Source organism: Arachis hypogaea, chromosome 4 (genome assembly GCF_003086295.3).
Source record: "Arachis hypogaea cultivar Tifrunner chromosome 4, arahy.Tifrunner.gnm2.J5K5, whole genome shotgun sequence".
Lineage (NCBI taxonomy): Eukaryota > Viridiplantae > Streptophyta > Magnoliopsida > Fabales > Fabaceae > Arachis > Arachis hypogaea.
Genome location: NC_092039.1, coordinates 114,781,826 through 114,797,402, shown reverse-complemented (window position 1 = coordinate 114,797,402; position 15,577 = coordinate 114,781,826). Strand labels below are relative to the sequence as shown.

The following is a 15,577-nucleotide window of genomic DNA, read 5'->3' as shown; positions in this document are numbered from 1 at the left end:
AATAATATTTTAAAGCGATTAGTTTTATTTTGACGAAACGATTTCGAACCTCGAAGTAAAATAGATAGTAATATAATTTTATTATTATCTTATTTATCTATTTTAATTTACTTGCTCTAATTATAATGAAGTCTAAATAATAATATTAATATTATTATTAAGTCCGACTTTTACCGATAAAAATAATTATTGATATTTTCTAATAAGCTTAGTGTTACTAAAATTCTATCAAATATCTTTATATTTTTAAGTTATTAATGTTATTTATATTAATAACTTATATACGTGTAACCTTTTATATATATATATATATATATATATATATATATATATATATATATATATTATTTTATAAAGTTTCTTAGTTACATTAAGTAAAGCTCCTTAGTTACATTCATATATATATAATTAGTTGGCGGAAAGCCATTAAAGAAATGGTAAATAAAGAAAAAAAAAACAAATGAGGCTTGTGTATGCATTGACACATAATTATTTTCATCTCATTAATCATCATCATCTAGTTTTAGCTAAGCTCATTTGCATGCACGGTGAGCAATATAGAAGAAAGAGTGACCGAGAGAGAAAGATAGAGAACCGTAACCACCAAAGCTTTCGGTTTCGATTTTTTGAGTTTCGTAATCCCAACAAAAAATCTAATTCGATAAAAGTGTTTGTATCCATCTTTTCTACATGTTGGTGTCACTTTTGATGGGTGAAAGTTAATGGCGATGTAGCTCTTCTACCCCTTGAATTCGACCAATTGAAATTTTAGAAGGCACAGATGATTTCGGACGTTTTTTTTTTCGGCAACTCGGTCAGAAAGTTTTCCAGTACTTTAAATATTTTAATTTCGTATGGAGGTAGAATTTCGGTAAATTCTCACCGATTAAATTTGAGTTGGATAAGTGAATGATTGTTGTGATTAATTAAGTATTGATGGAGTTTGGTTGACTTTATATTGAATTTTGTGGATATATTGTTATATGTGATTAAGTTTGTGATTTGGTTATGTTTGTGCTGCCCAAACCGTGATAATAAGATTGATTTGGGACTGTCATTGTGTTAGTTTTGAATAAAATAGATGAGGTTTAATGGCGGAGGAATTAAATTAAAAGCTGTGAAAAAAATCGATAACCATAAACGCTCAAAAATGGATCTAAAATTAAGTATATATTTTGAAAGGTCACAAGAAAATATTTTAATTTTGAAAAAGTTTTTGTCACCAACTTAAATATTAATTTTGAATATGAAAATGTAGTTTGACAAAAGATCAGGGTTATTTTTAGAAATATAAAATTAAATTAGTAATTTTTATAATACTGGATTAAAAGTAAAATATTTAAACGTTTAAAGAATAGAACGTTAATAAGCAGGTTTTAATATAAAAATAGTAATATTAATACTTTTTAATTATTAAAACTAGTATTATTTGTATCATTATAATATATTACTATTTTATTTTATTTATGACATAATAAAAGGATAAGTAGAAAACTATCCTAAAAGTTTCAGAAAGACAAATCTAATTTAAGAATCTTATAACTCTTTTTCGTAAGACATTAAGGAAAGGTGAGGGAAGAATGCGAAGTTAAATTATGATAAAGAATTAAAAGATTGAAGAAAAGAAGAGAGAACGAAAAGATGTAAGAAAATAAAAGAGAAGGATGAGAAAGAAAAAAAAAAAGAAAAAGAACTAAAAGAAAATGATGTATTAAGTAAAAAGATCTCTGCCACAGAAGAGCAGAGAACAGTGACTGAGAAGATTTTAATGAACATCTGCCATAGTAGAGCATATAGTGAAGAATATATTAATTAAAGGAATCTCTGCCGCAGTAGAATAGAGAGCAAAGATTAAAAAGAAATTGAGTATTATTGAGCCTTAATGCCAAGTATCTAGTGAGAACAGCAATGCGTAACACTCTAATTATAATGAAATCTAGATAATAATATTAAATATTATTATCAAGTCCAACTTTTACCGATAAAATTAATTATTGGTATTTTTTAATAAACTTAACCTTACTAAAATTCTATAAAATATCTTTATATTCCTAAGTTATTAATATTATTTATATTAGTAACTTATATACGTTTAACCTTATATATATTATTTTACAAAGTTTCTTAGTTACATTAAGTAAAGCTCCTTAGTTACATTCATACATATATATATATATATATATGAGGCTATTATTATTAGTTGGTGGAAAGCCATTAAGAAAATGGTAAATAAAGAAAAAAAAAACAAATGAGGCTTGTGTATGCATTGATATATAATTATTTTCATCTCATTAATCATCATTATCTAGCTTTAGCTAAGCTCATTTGCATACATGGTGAGCAATATAGAAAAAAGAGTGACCGAGAGAGAAAGAGAAAATCGTAACCACCAAAATTTTTGGCTTTGATTTTTTGAGTTTTGTAATCTCAATAAAAAATCTAATTCACTAAAAGTGTTTGTATCCTCCTCTTCTACGTGTTGGTGTCACTTTCAATAGGTAAAAGTTAATGGCGATGTAACTCCTCTACTCCTTGAATTCGACCAATTAAAATTTTAGAAGACACAAACGATTTCCGACGTTTTCTTTTTCGACAGCTCGGTCAGAAAACTTTCCAATACTTCGAATATTTTAATGAGTAATGCTAGGGGACCAGCAACTTTTATGATTTGTAGCCATTAAATAGCCATCAATGATAGTTTTAATGGTGTGAGATTGGTGTGAAATTTTATCTAATAACTCACTTTTCTTCGTTGGTTACATGCTGGTCAGAATTTAACAAAGTTAATGACTCTTAAACTTTTTTTATTTTAATTTCGTACAGGAGGTAGGGTTTTGGCTTTTGTTGTTTTCTATTGTATTTTTATGAGTCAATAGAAATATAAATTTGAAGTAAACTTGGTGTTAAATTTTAAACTTGTTTTAAACTTTTAATGATTCACACCCTTAATTGCAAATATGTTATGTCAACATAGACACCTAAATACATTTTTGATTGAATCTAACCGTTTAAGTTGGCAATAATAATAATCTACCAACTTATTTTTTGATATTTTACAGTATCTTACAATTCGACAAATTAAAAATTAATTCGTCCTAAATTTAAATTTTATTTAAAAGTTTATCACTGATTAATGAATTGTTCCATTTAAAAATCATAATTTACATCTTTTTTTTTAAATTGCTTAAAAAATATTTTAACATACTAAATAAATAAAAAGTATTTTTATATTATTGTATCCAAACATAAAATTTGTTTAGGTGCTATTTAAGTAGTAATATTTTTATTTTAATATGTTTGACAAATTTTTAATAGTAAAAATAAAATACTAAGAAATAAAAATAAAATTTTTAAGAAGCTATAACTTATATTTTTTTTAAAAATATCTTTTTTACTTAAAAAGATATTTATAACATAATAAATAAATAAAAATTACTTCTATCTTATTATCTATGATGCACCGACATTGACACGGACACAAGACACGACACGACACGGGACACGCCGAGACGCGAATTTTAAAATCTTACATGACACGAGGACACGCATATATATAAAATATAAAGTATTTTTTAGATAAATTGTAATGATATTTTTATATTTTATTGATATTAAAATATGATTTAAAATTTTTAATTATTTTTAATGTCTTATTTTAATTATATTAAGTATTTAAAATATTTTTTGTTTTAATAAATAATAATATATATTATATCTAAATTTATTTTAAAAATATATATTAAGAATAAGACTGGACACGTGATAGTATTTAGGTGTGTTCAGGTATATCCGAAGAAGAATTTTTTATTTTTTATTAAGACACGGTTGGAGACAGCAAACACGTGTGTCGGACGAGTGTCGGTGAGTGTTATATCCAAAATGTGTCCGACACGCGAACACGATAACTCAACGAAGTGTCCGTGCTTCATAACTTATTATACTTAAATATAATTGATAATAAAAAGTGATTTTTATATGAAATATTTAAATATTAAATTATTTTAAAAAATTCACTCAAACAAACCAGCCTTGTTGAAATTAAATTCAATTAAGTTCAATTTATTTTTTTTATTTATGCGAATAGTAAACAATAATACATAATAAATAAATTCACAAAATAATTGGATTAATTGAAAAAAAAAGCATAATATGCAATAAATTAATGTCTTAATTTTTATGAAAAATGTGCGTACACATTTTTTTGTCTTCAATATTAATCGTTGTACATCTATAGGTTGTATCTCTGTTTTTGTATCAAATAAAATTTAAATATTATTTATATAAAATTTTTTATCTAACTACAAACAAGAAATAAAAAACACAATTAACAATAAAGAGATACCAATTAATTAAACAGTATTTGGTCATTTTTATCTATCAATCAAAGACTTCTCTATACACAACATTAATCATACAATTTTTAAAGATCCCATGATTCTGATTAAAATCTCTATCCCTTATTTACTCTTAACTCTTGAAAATGTCACATATAACTGTCGTGCACAAAAATCAATCTTAGTAAGTACAGTTCTATGGTTTTCAACATCTATCCTCGAGTCTTGTTAATTGTCATACCAATGGCCCGAAATTAAAAAACTCACATAGAACCATGAAATTTTAAAATTTAACATCAATGATGGAAAAAAAGGTTGGAAAACAAACCTCTTGCTGAGGTAACGATGCAATAATTTCCTTTATTTTTTTTGGGGAGTTTCTTAAGTTGCTTAACCAGTGGCTTTGCATTACTAGAAGCTTCTTTAACACTGGTCACAATAACTTCAGGCTGTTGAAGCAACTGAGCAGTCCTTTCTCCTCTATTGGCATAGAAGGCAACCCTGCAGTACAAAATCCACCACTTGTTTATTATGGTCAGTCTTCATACTAAATCTTGCATTTAAAATAACATAGCAGGAAGGCACAATATATTTTCCAATAAAAATACAGTACAACTCAAGCAAAGCTGGCACATACCAGGGCATATATCCCTTTCCAAACGCTTAAGTAAGCTTTAAAATCAGTTTCAAACATAGATAAATTTCAACCTAATTTTTGGCATGTATACTGTAATAAGCCAAACACATGATGCATGTGGTCTTCCCTATTAGAAAAGTTAGAAGAAAAGCAATGGCAACAACGGAATAAAATGTATCAAGATCATACGTACCCTGCTCCCATAAACAATAACCCAAGAACCCAGCTTGGGCAACTGCTTCTTTGCAGATAACATAAGGCTCTGGAAAACTGATGCTGGTGTGAACTCGGTTCCATCTTCTTCAGTAAAAGAGAAGATGATGCAGAAAATGATCGAGAAGATTTCTTCAGTAATGCCTTGGGAGCAAGGGACGAACTATCTCTAGTAAAATCTTTCTGCATTTCTTGTTTTCTAGTTTGAACTGCATTCTCGTTATCACTCAAATAGTCAGACTGTGTTATTTCTTCCAAAAGTTGGCTGGTTTTATCAGATATTGTTTCAGAAGATAACGCGCCAAGCAAAGATTCATCATCAATAGGCAAGCCTTCGTCTCTTTCAACACTGACATCACCAGAGAAACCGTTTCAACACTGACATCACCAGAGAAGATAACTACTTTCTCCTCTTCAGGAACAGCCACAACATCTTGATTTACTTGTAGAGTTTCAATGGTATCAGACTTATCTGCTCACTGTAAGGCAATCTCTGCATCATTTACACGTTGTGTAGCCTCAAGTTCAAAGGCAACAGATTTGTGACATCCTCCTCGGCTTTCACTGCATCCAGCTGTGCCTTTTCAGCAATTTCATGCAATTTGCTAACTTCCGTCTGCAACTCCTCCTTTCTATTTTGCAACCGTTTAAGCTCCACCTCAGAGTTGGCTAAATTTGTTTGGCACTCCTTGATATCTTCTTGAGCAACCAAAAGTGCCTTCTCCTTTTCTATTATGTCGTTTTCATCATTGCTCTCATTAGAACCTTGTGCCGAATCACGCTCTTCTTTTGCAGCCTCCAATGATTCTATGGCTACCTGAAGCCTAGCCTCGGCCAATGAAAGAGCCATGGTTGCATTCTGAACTGCTTCCTTTGCCATTTGTTCCTCATTGGAAATTTCTTGAATGATGTCAATGGTAGAATTAACACTGTTCCAAGCAGTTGCCGCTTCATCATGCAAGAAAATCGCAGTCTTGGATATCTTCTTCACCTTTCAAATGGTCATTGGGCATTCACTTTTCTCGTTTGGTAAGTCAACGTCATATACAAAATATAACTATAGATAATTCTCTGCTTCTTCTGCTTAAATAAAGTACAGCAATTGTGTGAATGCATAATAGAGCTGTTTCTTGAAGAGAATGAAGTCGAAAACTAAACACCTATTATAATTTTTTGTCTCATTTAAGACAAACAGTTGATTTTATGAAAACGTCATTTGAGATTTTTCTACCTTGCAGGTTCGGTTACCCTCAATGGACGGAAGGGTTGCCTTGGTTCCTTGGGCAGATATGTTGAATCATAGTTGTGATGTATGTACGGTCTATTCCAAAAAAATTTCCTTATTATGATTTTGCCCATGAAATTTTCTAACTCCAATTTCTTTTCACTGGTTTAGGTGGATACCTTTTTGGATTATGATAATTTATCAAAGGAAATTGTCTTTACTACAGATCGGCCGTATCAACCAGGTGAGCAGGTAAACATAAATTGAAAGATTGGAATTTGTTATCTAGGATAAAGTTAGCACCAAGAGTTTCAAACAAAATGATAAGCTATTAATTGATTAAAGCTTTATTTGATCATGATATTTTTCATCAGTATGACATCATCGGAGTAAGTTTAAGCGTTAAGTCCAAAGATTAGATTTGACTGCTTGTATCATACTACTTAGGTGTTCATTTCATACGGAAAAAAATCAAATGGGGAGCTTCTATTATCGTATGGGTTTGTTCCAAGGGAAGGCGCCAATCCTTGTGATTCAGTTGAGTTGTTAGTGTCACTCAAGAAATCTGATAAATCCTACAAGAAGAAATTAGAACTCTTGAAGAAGTATGGATTATCAGGGTGAGTACCTAGAACTCCAAAATTTTACCACAAATATTAAAAAAACCAAATGAATATGGTTTTTAAAAATACAATATAAACTAAGATGAACGGACATTATGAAAAAACAGAAGTTTTATTTATCTTAAAAATTAATTAGAAGTGTATGTCATTGTTTTCAGTTCAGTATTAAACCATATTTATAATTGCAACTATATAGTTTACAAGTTAATGAATATATATATATATATTGAAGGAAAGAGCTCAACATAACAAGGTGAAGCAACTAAACAAAAAATAAATGCTAATCAAACAAACAGACATTTCTCCACAGTCATATCTAGTAATGCCGTCAACAACTAAAAGATCAAACTCAATCCACTCTTATAGCTCTTAATTGATTTGTTGAAAAAATCTGCAACACCTGAGAAACCCCTAGCCCCCACCAGTCCTCTTTTATCATTTTGAGAACCCTCATGAGTGATCCAAGAATTTAAACTCCGGAACAGCCTCGGACTCCCTAGCAAACTACTATTCTCTACAATTAAAGGACAATGATCAGATAAACCTCTTTGCTCGCCTTTCAGCATTGTCTCAGAAAACTCTTCAATCCATCCCACGCTAATCAATATCCGATCAAAGCGACTGCACAATTGACCCCGGAACCACGTAAATTTCCGATCATTCAGCTCTAGAACCACCAGCTTCATATCTTGTATCCATGTTTTAAAAACTACTGCTGATATTGTAAACATACTAGCTCATTTCTTTTCTTCCACTTGCACAACTTCATTAAAGTCACCCATGTAGCAAATAGGGACTTGACACAAACCATAGATAAAACTCAACCAGCAGAACGCAAAATTAAAATTCTTGTTCGTCAACATCCCTTCCACACACAACCATCTCTCCCTTTTATAGCAGTTACGCAAGTCAAATATCAGTACGCCCCACAACAACAAAAAAACCTCTAAAAGCACCATCCGTAACTCACAAGAACCCAACCCACTACATCATTTTTCCAAAATTACATTGCATCAACTTTGTATCCGCCTGCTTTTTCGTCTCTATTAATCCTAACATGTTCAAACTAGATTTTGTCTTAAATTTTTCACTATACCCAAGCTTCCAACACCCCTTAGGCCCTCACATTCAAAAACTAAAATCATTTAAAAATTGTATTACACACCTTATTCCGATTTTTAGGACGACTCCTTCTTGCTTTCTCTTTTTGTTTTGCTTGCTTCCTTTTCTGTGCAATAAGCCAATAAGTTCATTCTGAGTTTGAAGAGCAGCCATAATATCATCTTCTTCATCATAAGGAACAGCTCTTGTCGCAAAATCCCAAGCTACTCTATTTTCCTCCAAGTCTGCAACCCAACTACCACCTTGCTCTACCTGGTACGGCTCACTGTCAACGTCATTATCCGAACATCCCGACTTCTCCAAGTCCCTTATAGCCCCTTCCTCTTGGACACAAATTTCCTCCAACAAAATAGTTTCACCCCCTGAATCTAATTCCTCCACTTCACCATCCCTCATCGAGTTAGCTCCAGTGTTCCTTTTGTCAGTCACATTCACCCTATTTGCTCTGGCACAGGATCCATTCAACCCCCCAACTCATTCCTAACTACTGTTTTTCCTACCTCTCCTGCGCTTACAACGTCACCTTCTGCACCAGCCTCATATATCTTCTTTGTCAGTTTCTCATCAGAATATGCCATCAACCCAACACCATTTCCTTTGTTGGCTAAGCAGTTTTTTGCCAGACTCGCCTTTTGCCCTACACCATCGATCAACTCTTTCCCGGCGCCGGTCAGCTCAGTAGTGGCTCGACAAGCTCCTCGCGGTTTGCTACTATCCACATCATCGTTCTCTGCCCGATGGTCATCACAATCGCCACCACCAACAACCAGCCGTCCTGCTTCCAGCCCTCCCTTTCCCCCACCATTCTCCTCGTCGCTATTGGGCCTCACAAACTCCACAGCCGCTACGTGAAAGGCAGAACCTTCCACCCTCTTCTCTCCCAAGATCGCGCAGTTCCCTTCATCGGCACCCGCAACCTCTGCCAAAACAGACTTAGGAATACGCAGAATAATGTACGCACCATCGCACCCCACCTTAAACTCTTCTTCAGCGCAACCGAAGCCATGACCATCCACAACAAGAAGCTGCTGGTCTCTTCTATCCATGTAAAGCGCCGCTGAATTTCTTCTAGTTGTGAGTACCCGCTGGTTATATCATTGTTGATTATTTAAAATTTGATGTTGAGACTTGTTATATGTATTTAATTTTTTTATTTTATAAAACCGCAAATCCAATCCAATCCAAACCGCTTGAAATTGGATCGGATCGAATCGAATTTTTTTTTAAAAGCATCCAATCCAAACCACACCGCAAGTAAAACTAGTGTTCGGATCGGATGAGTTTTTTACTCAAAACCGTCCAAACTGCACCACGAACACCCCTACCTGTTCCATCAAATGAGCCTGTTTGGTATTGACTCATATCATACCATTTATGTTTGTGATACTGAGCACTTCTATTGGGCCCCTTGTAATTTAAACAACCCATATTAGAGTTCAATTTTACTAAAGTAGCCTCCCCAAATCTTACTCCTCCATAGTCCCATGATACCATTTTTTCAGACGTGGCTTCATTGCTGCTTAATGGGGATCCCAAAGAATCCGCAGATACCATAACTGCCTTCCAAATCATAGGATTTGCCCTTTTTTTGTTTGAATTTCCTTGCTGCCATTCATCCAACTCCTCAATTGCAAAGACCTTTCTACCCTTATCATGATCTTCTCCTCGTGGCACCTATGTCACCATCTCTGCCGCCATGTCCTCACCTAGTTTTGAAGATTCCTCCCTTCCTTCATCAGCTTTGTTGTATCCTTCCTCAAAGGCAACTCCCCCTTTTGTTACCGGTCCTGTCTTCTGCAAAATATTCACCTCGGCTACACCCACAATCGATGTACTCCTTCTCCAATGGACTGTTACTATCTTCATCCTCCTTATCTTTTTCGCCTTAACGTCAATGTGCCTTCTGTACTTATTCTCTCCCACAAAGATTTCTATTCCCTGCAATCGCATTCAATTCATCTCTTTTGTTGCTTTCAAAGCCCCTCCTTTTGTCGTGTACCTTATAAAACAAAAAAGTGAATTCTTCCATACGTGATAGGTATATGTCGTTTATCCGATCTGTCCACTTAAACAGATGAAATAATTCTTTTTCGACACATCATCAGGTAGGTTATCCACAAAAATTGTAAAAGAGTCATTCTCCAATCGTCGATACTCTTCCCGATTCCAAACCTACGAATCTCGTATGTGATATGGTTGCCTAACTCTATGCCATCTTGTGTTTTCCCACCCCATCCCTCTCTCCCACAATCTCTCAATCCTCTACTTATTTCAGCAAAAAATCCATAAAATATCCAGCTTCATATTTGAATAAGAGAAAATTAACATCGCACGGAGAAGATTGATGGCAGCCGCAGTTGAGTACTCACTCTTTCTCAAATTTAGAAACTATGCCTGGTTGACAGAGGAGACAATTCGTCGACGCAGAAGCTTGATAGCAGAGGCGAGGAGATGAATGGTGGCAGCCGCGACGCCAAGCTCTAGGCTTTCTAATGGTTTAAGAATACTATAGTGAAAATTTGGTATACAATTTGTTTACTAAATAAACATATAATTAAGTTACCCAAAAAATAAACATATAATTAATTAATCGTAGTTATGAATATATTTAAGCTATTTTATTTATAATTTTGTATTTTCACGAGAAAATTGTCTATCATAAAATAAGATATATGATGGAATGATTTGTATAAAAAGTTTTAGCACAAAATAAAATTATGAATAATGAGTTTGATTTTTGTTGCTTTTTATTGTATTTTTATGAGTCGATAAAAGTATAAATTTTAAGTAAACTAGGTGTTAAATTTTAATTTTGTTTTAAATTTTTAATGGTTCATACCCCTAATTGCAGATATGTTATGTCAACATAGATACCTGAGTATATTTTTGATTGAATCTAAGTGTTGATTATTATTGTTGGGAATAATAATAACCTATCAACTTATTTTTTGGTTTTTTATAGTATCACTGATTCGTCTAGATTTAAATTTTATTTAAGAGTTAGTTATTGGTTAATGAGTTATTCTATTTAAAAATTATAATTTACATCTTTAAAAAAAAGAATTTGCTTAAAAAATATTTTAATTTACATAATAAATAAAAAAAATATTTTTATATTGTTGTATCTAAACATAAAGTTTTGCTTAGGTTCTATTAAGTAATAATATTTTTATTTTAGTATTTTTGACAAATTTTAATTAATACTAAAAATAAAATACTTAAAAATAAAAAAAATCTTTTTAAGAAGCTATAATTTATATTTTTTTAAAAATATCTTTGTTACTTAAAAAATGTTTATAATATAATAAATAAACAAAAATTACTTTTATGTTATTATATTTAAATATAATTATAATAAAAAGTCATTTTTATATAAAGTATTCAAATATTAAATTATTTTAAAAAAAATTTAGAAAAAATTCACTCAAACAACACAAGTATTATTGAAATTGAATCCAATTAACACTACAAAATCATTTCATTCTATTTCAAATTTTGAAGACTTTCCACAAATAATTTTTTGAAACAGAAAATATTTATCTTTTCTAAAAGTAATGAATGAAATTTCTTTAATTTCTTTAATTTCATATTATTATTCCAAAATCTATATTCATTCTTTTTTTTTTAATTTTTGGGGAGACTCAACCATTTTTTTCATTTTATATTTTTGGTCTGTACTGAAGTCCAAAACTCCAAATAATAGAAAAATTTTTCGGGTGGGAAAATCTTTGAAATATCCCGAGTTACTACTTACTAAGCATTGATCTACTCAATGAAATGATTCCTTTTGGCACGTGTTATCATGAAAGTCGGTCAAACCTTAACCACTTTTAGTAACCATAGAACTCACCATATATATATCAAAGTAGACATATGATCGAGTGATTCTAAATCTTTGCCATGATCGAGAATATTTAACGCTATACTATACACTAATAATTTAACTCATATCATATTCATTTATAACATGAAAGAAACTACGTGCATATGTCATTCAAACTACATTAACAAGTCTGAGTTTAGTTTAGATGGTAAATGTTTTTCATAGTCAAGGACAGCAGCCTTTCAAGAATCTCCCTCTCCCAAATTATTAACAAGCCGATATATTAAATCAAGAACTCTCTCGAAGTTACGAGCCAAGGAAAGCACTCGTTTATCAACGTGCTTCAATTCAGGGCACCACCGAATGTGCACACGCTGAAGACGAGGCATTGAACCATTTCCTAATCTAAGGCATTTGAGACGCACCCTTGTCATGTGAAGCACTCCAAGGACCACCCCAATTCAGATTATCCGCACATCTTGCAATCCTTCCCAAAGCATGTATGTCTTCGGAGTTCAACTCTTTGGCATTCACATGTGACAACTTAATCTTGCTAAGACTTGGCGGAAATGCAATTGCATCCAACGAGAGCTTTTTCAGATATTTTAGGCAGTGCAGGCTCCTCAAGTGTTCTTTTTCCTTTATCCGAAAATCAAACAGATATCAAGTTGGGAAAGCAAACCGCGTTGAGCAGGAACTCTACTTCAGGAGTAAGATGCACATATTAAGGTTTGGAGATTGGAGATTTTGCATCTTGTCCCTAGTTCCTTCTTCTTATGATAGTGTCAAATACTCGTGACTGTAGTGAAGATGTCTCAGCTGTTTAATCTGTCCAATACTTATGTCTGTCCCCTTGTCTCCTCAAGTTTGCACAAATAATTTGGAACGTCCCAATATGCGCCTGCTCTCAAGGACCTTAGATGGATCAACTTCTCCATAACCTCCTCATGTGCTACTTCCTTAGTGAAAGGCGATAAGTAAAGCACATTAAACGAACATGTCTGTGATTCACTACATGTTACTGAACAAATCTCCAAAGAGATCGTGGATCTGGCATGTTTTACTAAGTTACGATCCGCTAATGCCTTCAAGTAATCCTCGCCAATATCTTCAGGCTGCGGTGGTGCCTTTGATGTTCCGGTTTGTCTTACTTGTATGAAACCTTTGTCTTCAATATCTTCTTCGTCATCATCACACCAATGAGGAACTAAATTCTCAATACTTTTCCATTCTGTTTCTGATCTCTTCCTCTTTGCAACAATAGCCAATGGCAAATCCTTGCAACTTTCGGCAATTGATTTACCAATAGGCTCTAACTCAGCAGGACACAACCTTTTTCTCCATTCAAACGGCTAGGTTCATGGTGAGGTTCCTTTGACCCTGCATATATAACATTTCGTGTAGTCACCAATATCCTGCTCCCATTATTGTGTTTTGGGAGAAGATAATCCTTCAGCTTGTTCCACACCTGAGTGTCCCACACGTCATCCAGCACTACCAAATACTTTCTCCTTTTCTCATTCAAATGTATTCAACTCTTGTTCGTTTTCCGTTATATGTGTGGATGATGACATCAGAGATCGAACAAGGCTTGAGAAAACTTCCTTTTCTCTATAATCTTTGGAAACAGTTGCCCATGCACGGCAAGGAAATACCTTCCTCACCTCATTGCTATCGTAGACAATTCGGGCAAGGGTAGTCTTGCCCGACCCGCCCATGCCAACAATTGAAATAACATTCCTCCTCGTTGAATCTTCTTCCCTCAGTTGATTAGTTACATCAATGAAATCTTTGACAAATCCCACTACATTCTTTTCCTTCACACTCCTATTGATACCAATCATATCACCTTCACGAATGCAATGTGTCTCAAGCTCAACACCATTTATCACAGGAGAATTCTGAAAGATATCTTCGTTTTCTGTTGTTATGATGATCCTACTGTTGGAAAAACTCAACACAGATTTAAATCAAGAACCTGTCTAATAGCGGAAGTACCAAAAATAACTTTCCCACAACCTGTGCAATTAAATGGGCAATACCAAAGATACTCCAAGCAACAAATATAATGGCAGAAATTAAATAATTAGACACCAAAATTTTAACGTGGGAAAACCTCCAAAAGAGGGACAAAAAAACCCACGGGACCTAGTCTACAAAAATCTTTCACTATCAGAATAATGGGTACACAAACAATTTTCCTAGTAACACTAGGGCATCTCAACAATCAACAAAATACATCACCAAAACTGGTGGAATCAATATAAACCCTCCACAAAGTGGGTATCTCAAATCAGGCAAAAAAGAAGGCAATACAACAAATAAGTTATATCCTAATGTTCATCTCTACACCAGGAACAACATACTAAAATTTCATAATAAATGGAGCAAGTTTACCAAGTCAATGTGATTAAGATAGCCATGCTCTTTTCCCCCAAATTTTTCCTTCTCCAACACCGAAACCCTTGCTGTTTCTTTTCGTTCGTTCAAAATGAATGAAGCCTTCAAAATCTCTCTCTCCCTTCCTCCGTGGCTTAAAGCCACTTTCTTTTATTTATTTATTTATTTATTTTGTTTTAATGTGTGGGCCTCACTTGAGATTGGGGACCCATCAACAAATCTCTCCCTCACCAACTCAAGTGGGGATAGGCTGCTCCACCAAACCTGCCTTCTCTTTGCATGAATCAAACTTCACTGCAGGTAAACTCTTAGTCATCATATTTGAACCATTATCATCAGTATGGATCTTCTCTAGTGCATATGACTTCATCTCAAGCGCTTGACGTATCAAATGATACCTCACCTCTATGTGCTTCGATCTGGAATGAAACGTCGAATTCTTGCTGAGATGGATAGCACTCTGACTGTCACAAAATAACACAAACTTCTCTTGATTGATGCCTAACTCTTGTAGGAATTTCTTTATCCACAAGAGTTCCTTAGAAGCTTCAACAACAGCAATGTATTATGCCTCTGTAGTAGACAAAGCAACACATTTCTGAAGTCGAGATTGCCACGACATAGCTCCCCCTGCAAAAGTCATCATATAACCAGAAGTAGACTTCCTTGAATCAAGATTCTCAGCCATATTTGCATCTGTGTAACCATCCAACACAGGTTAACCACTCCCAAAGCATAAACAAATTTTGGAAGTACCATTTAGGTATCTGAGAATCCACTTCACTGCTTGCCAGTGTTCCTTGCCATTATTAGAGAGAAACCGACTAACAACTCCAACTGCATGAGCAATATCTGGCCTGGTGCAAACCATAGCATACATCAAACTGCCAACTGCAGATGCATATGGAATCTTCTTCATTTCTGCTTTCTCTTTCTCACTTGTAGGACATTGTTGCGAACTTAGCTTGAAATGACTAGCAAGTGGAGTACTAACAGGTTTGGAATTACTCATGCTAAACCTCTCTAAAACCTTCTCAATGTACTTCTGCTGCGACAACCACAGTTTTCCATTCTTCCTATCACGAGTGATACTCATGCCAAGGATTTTCTTTGCAGGACCCAAATCCTTCATAGCAAAGGATCTGTTTAAGTCTTTCTTAAGACTTTCAATCTTCTTAGTATCATGACCAACAATCAACA

At 33.4% G+C, this 15,577-nt stretch overlaps 1 long non-coding RNA gene across 1 annotated transcript; it reads left to right on the top strand.

Moving 5' to 3' along the window:
• The first annotated feature begins 6,421 nt into the window (after positions 1-6,421).
• On the top strand, positions 6,422-7,042 carry LOC140184352 (uncharacterized). The gene is made up of 3 exons (XR_011880808.1): positions 6,422-6,494; positions 6,581-6,653; positions 6,857-7,042. It is a non-coding gene; the product is annotated as an uncharacterized lncRNA (long non-coding RNA).
• Positions 7,043-15,577: the final 8,535 nt, after the last annotated feature.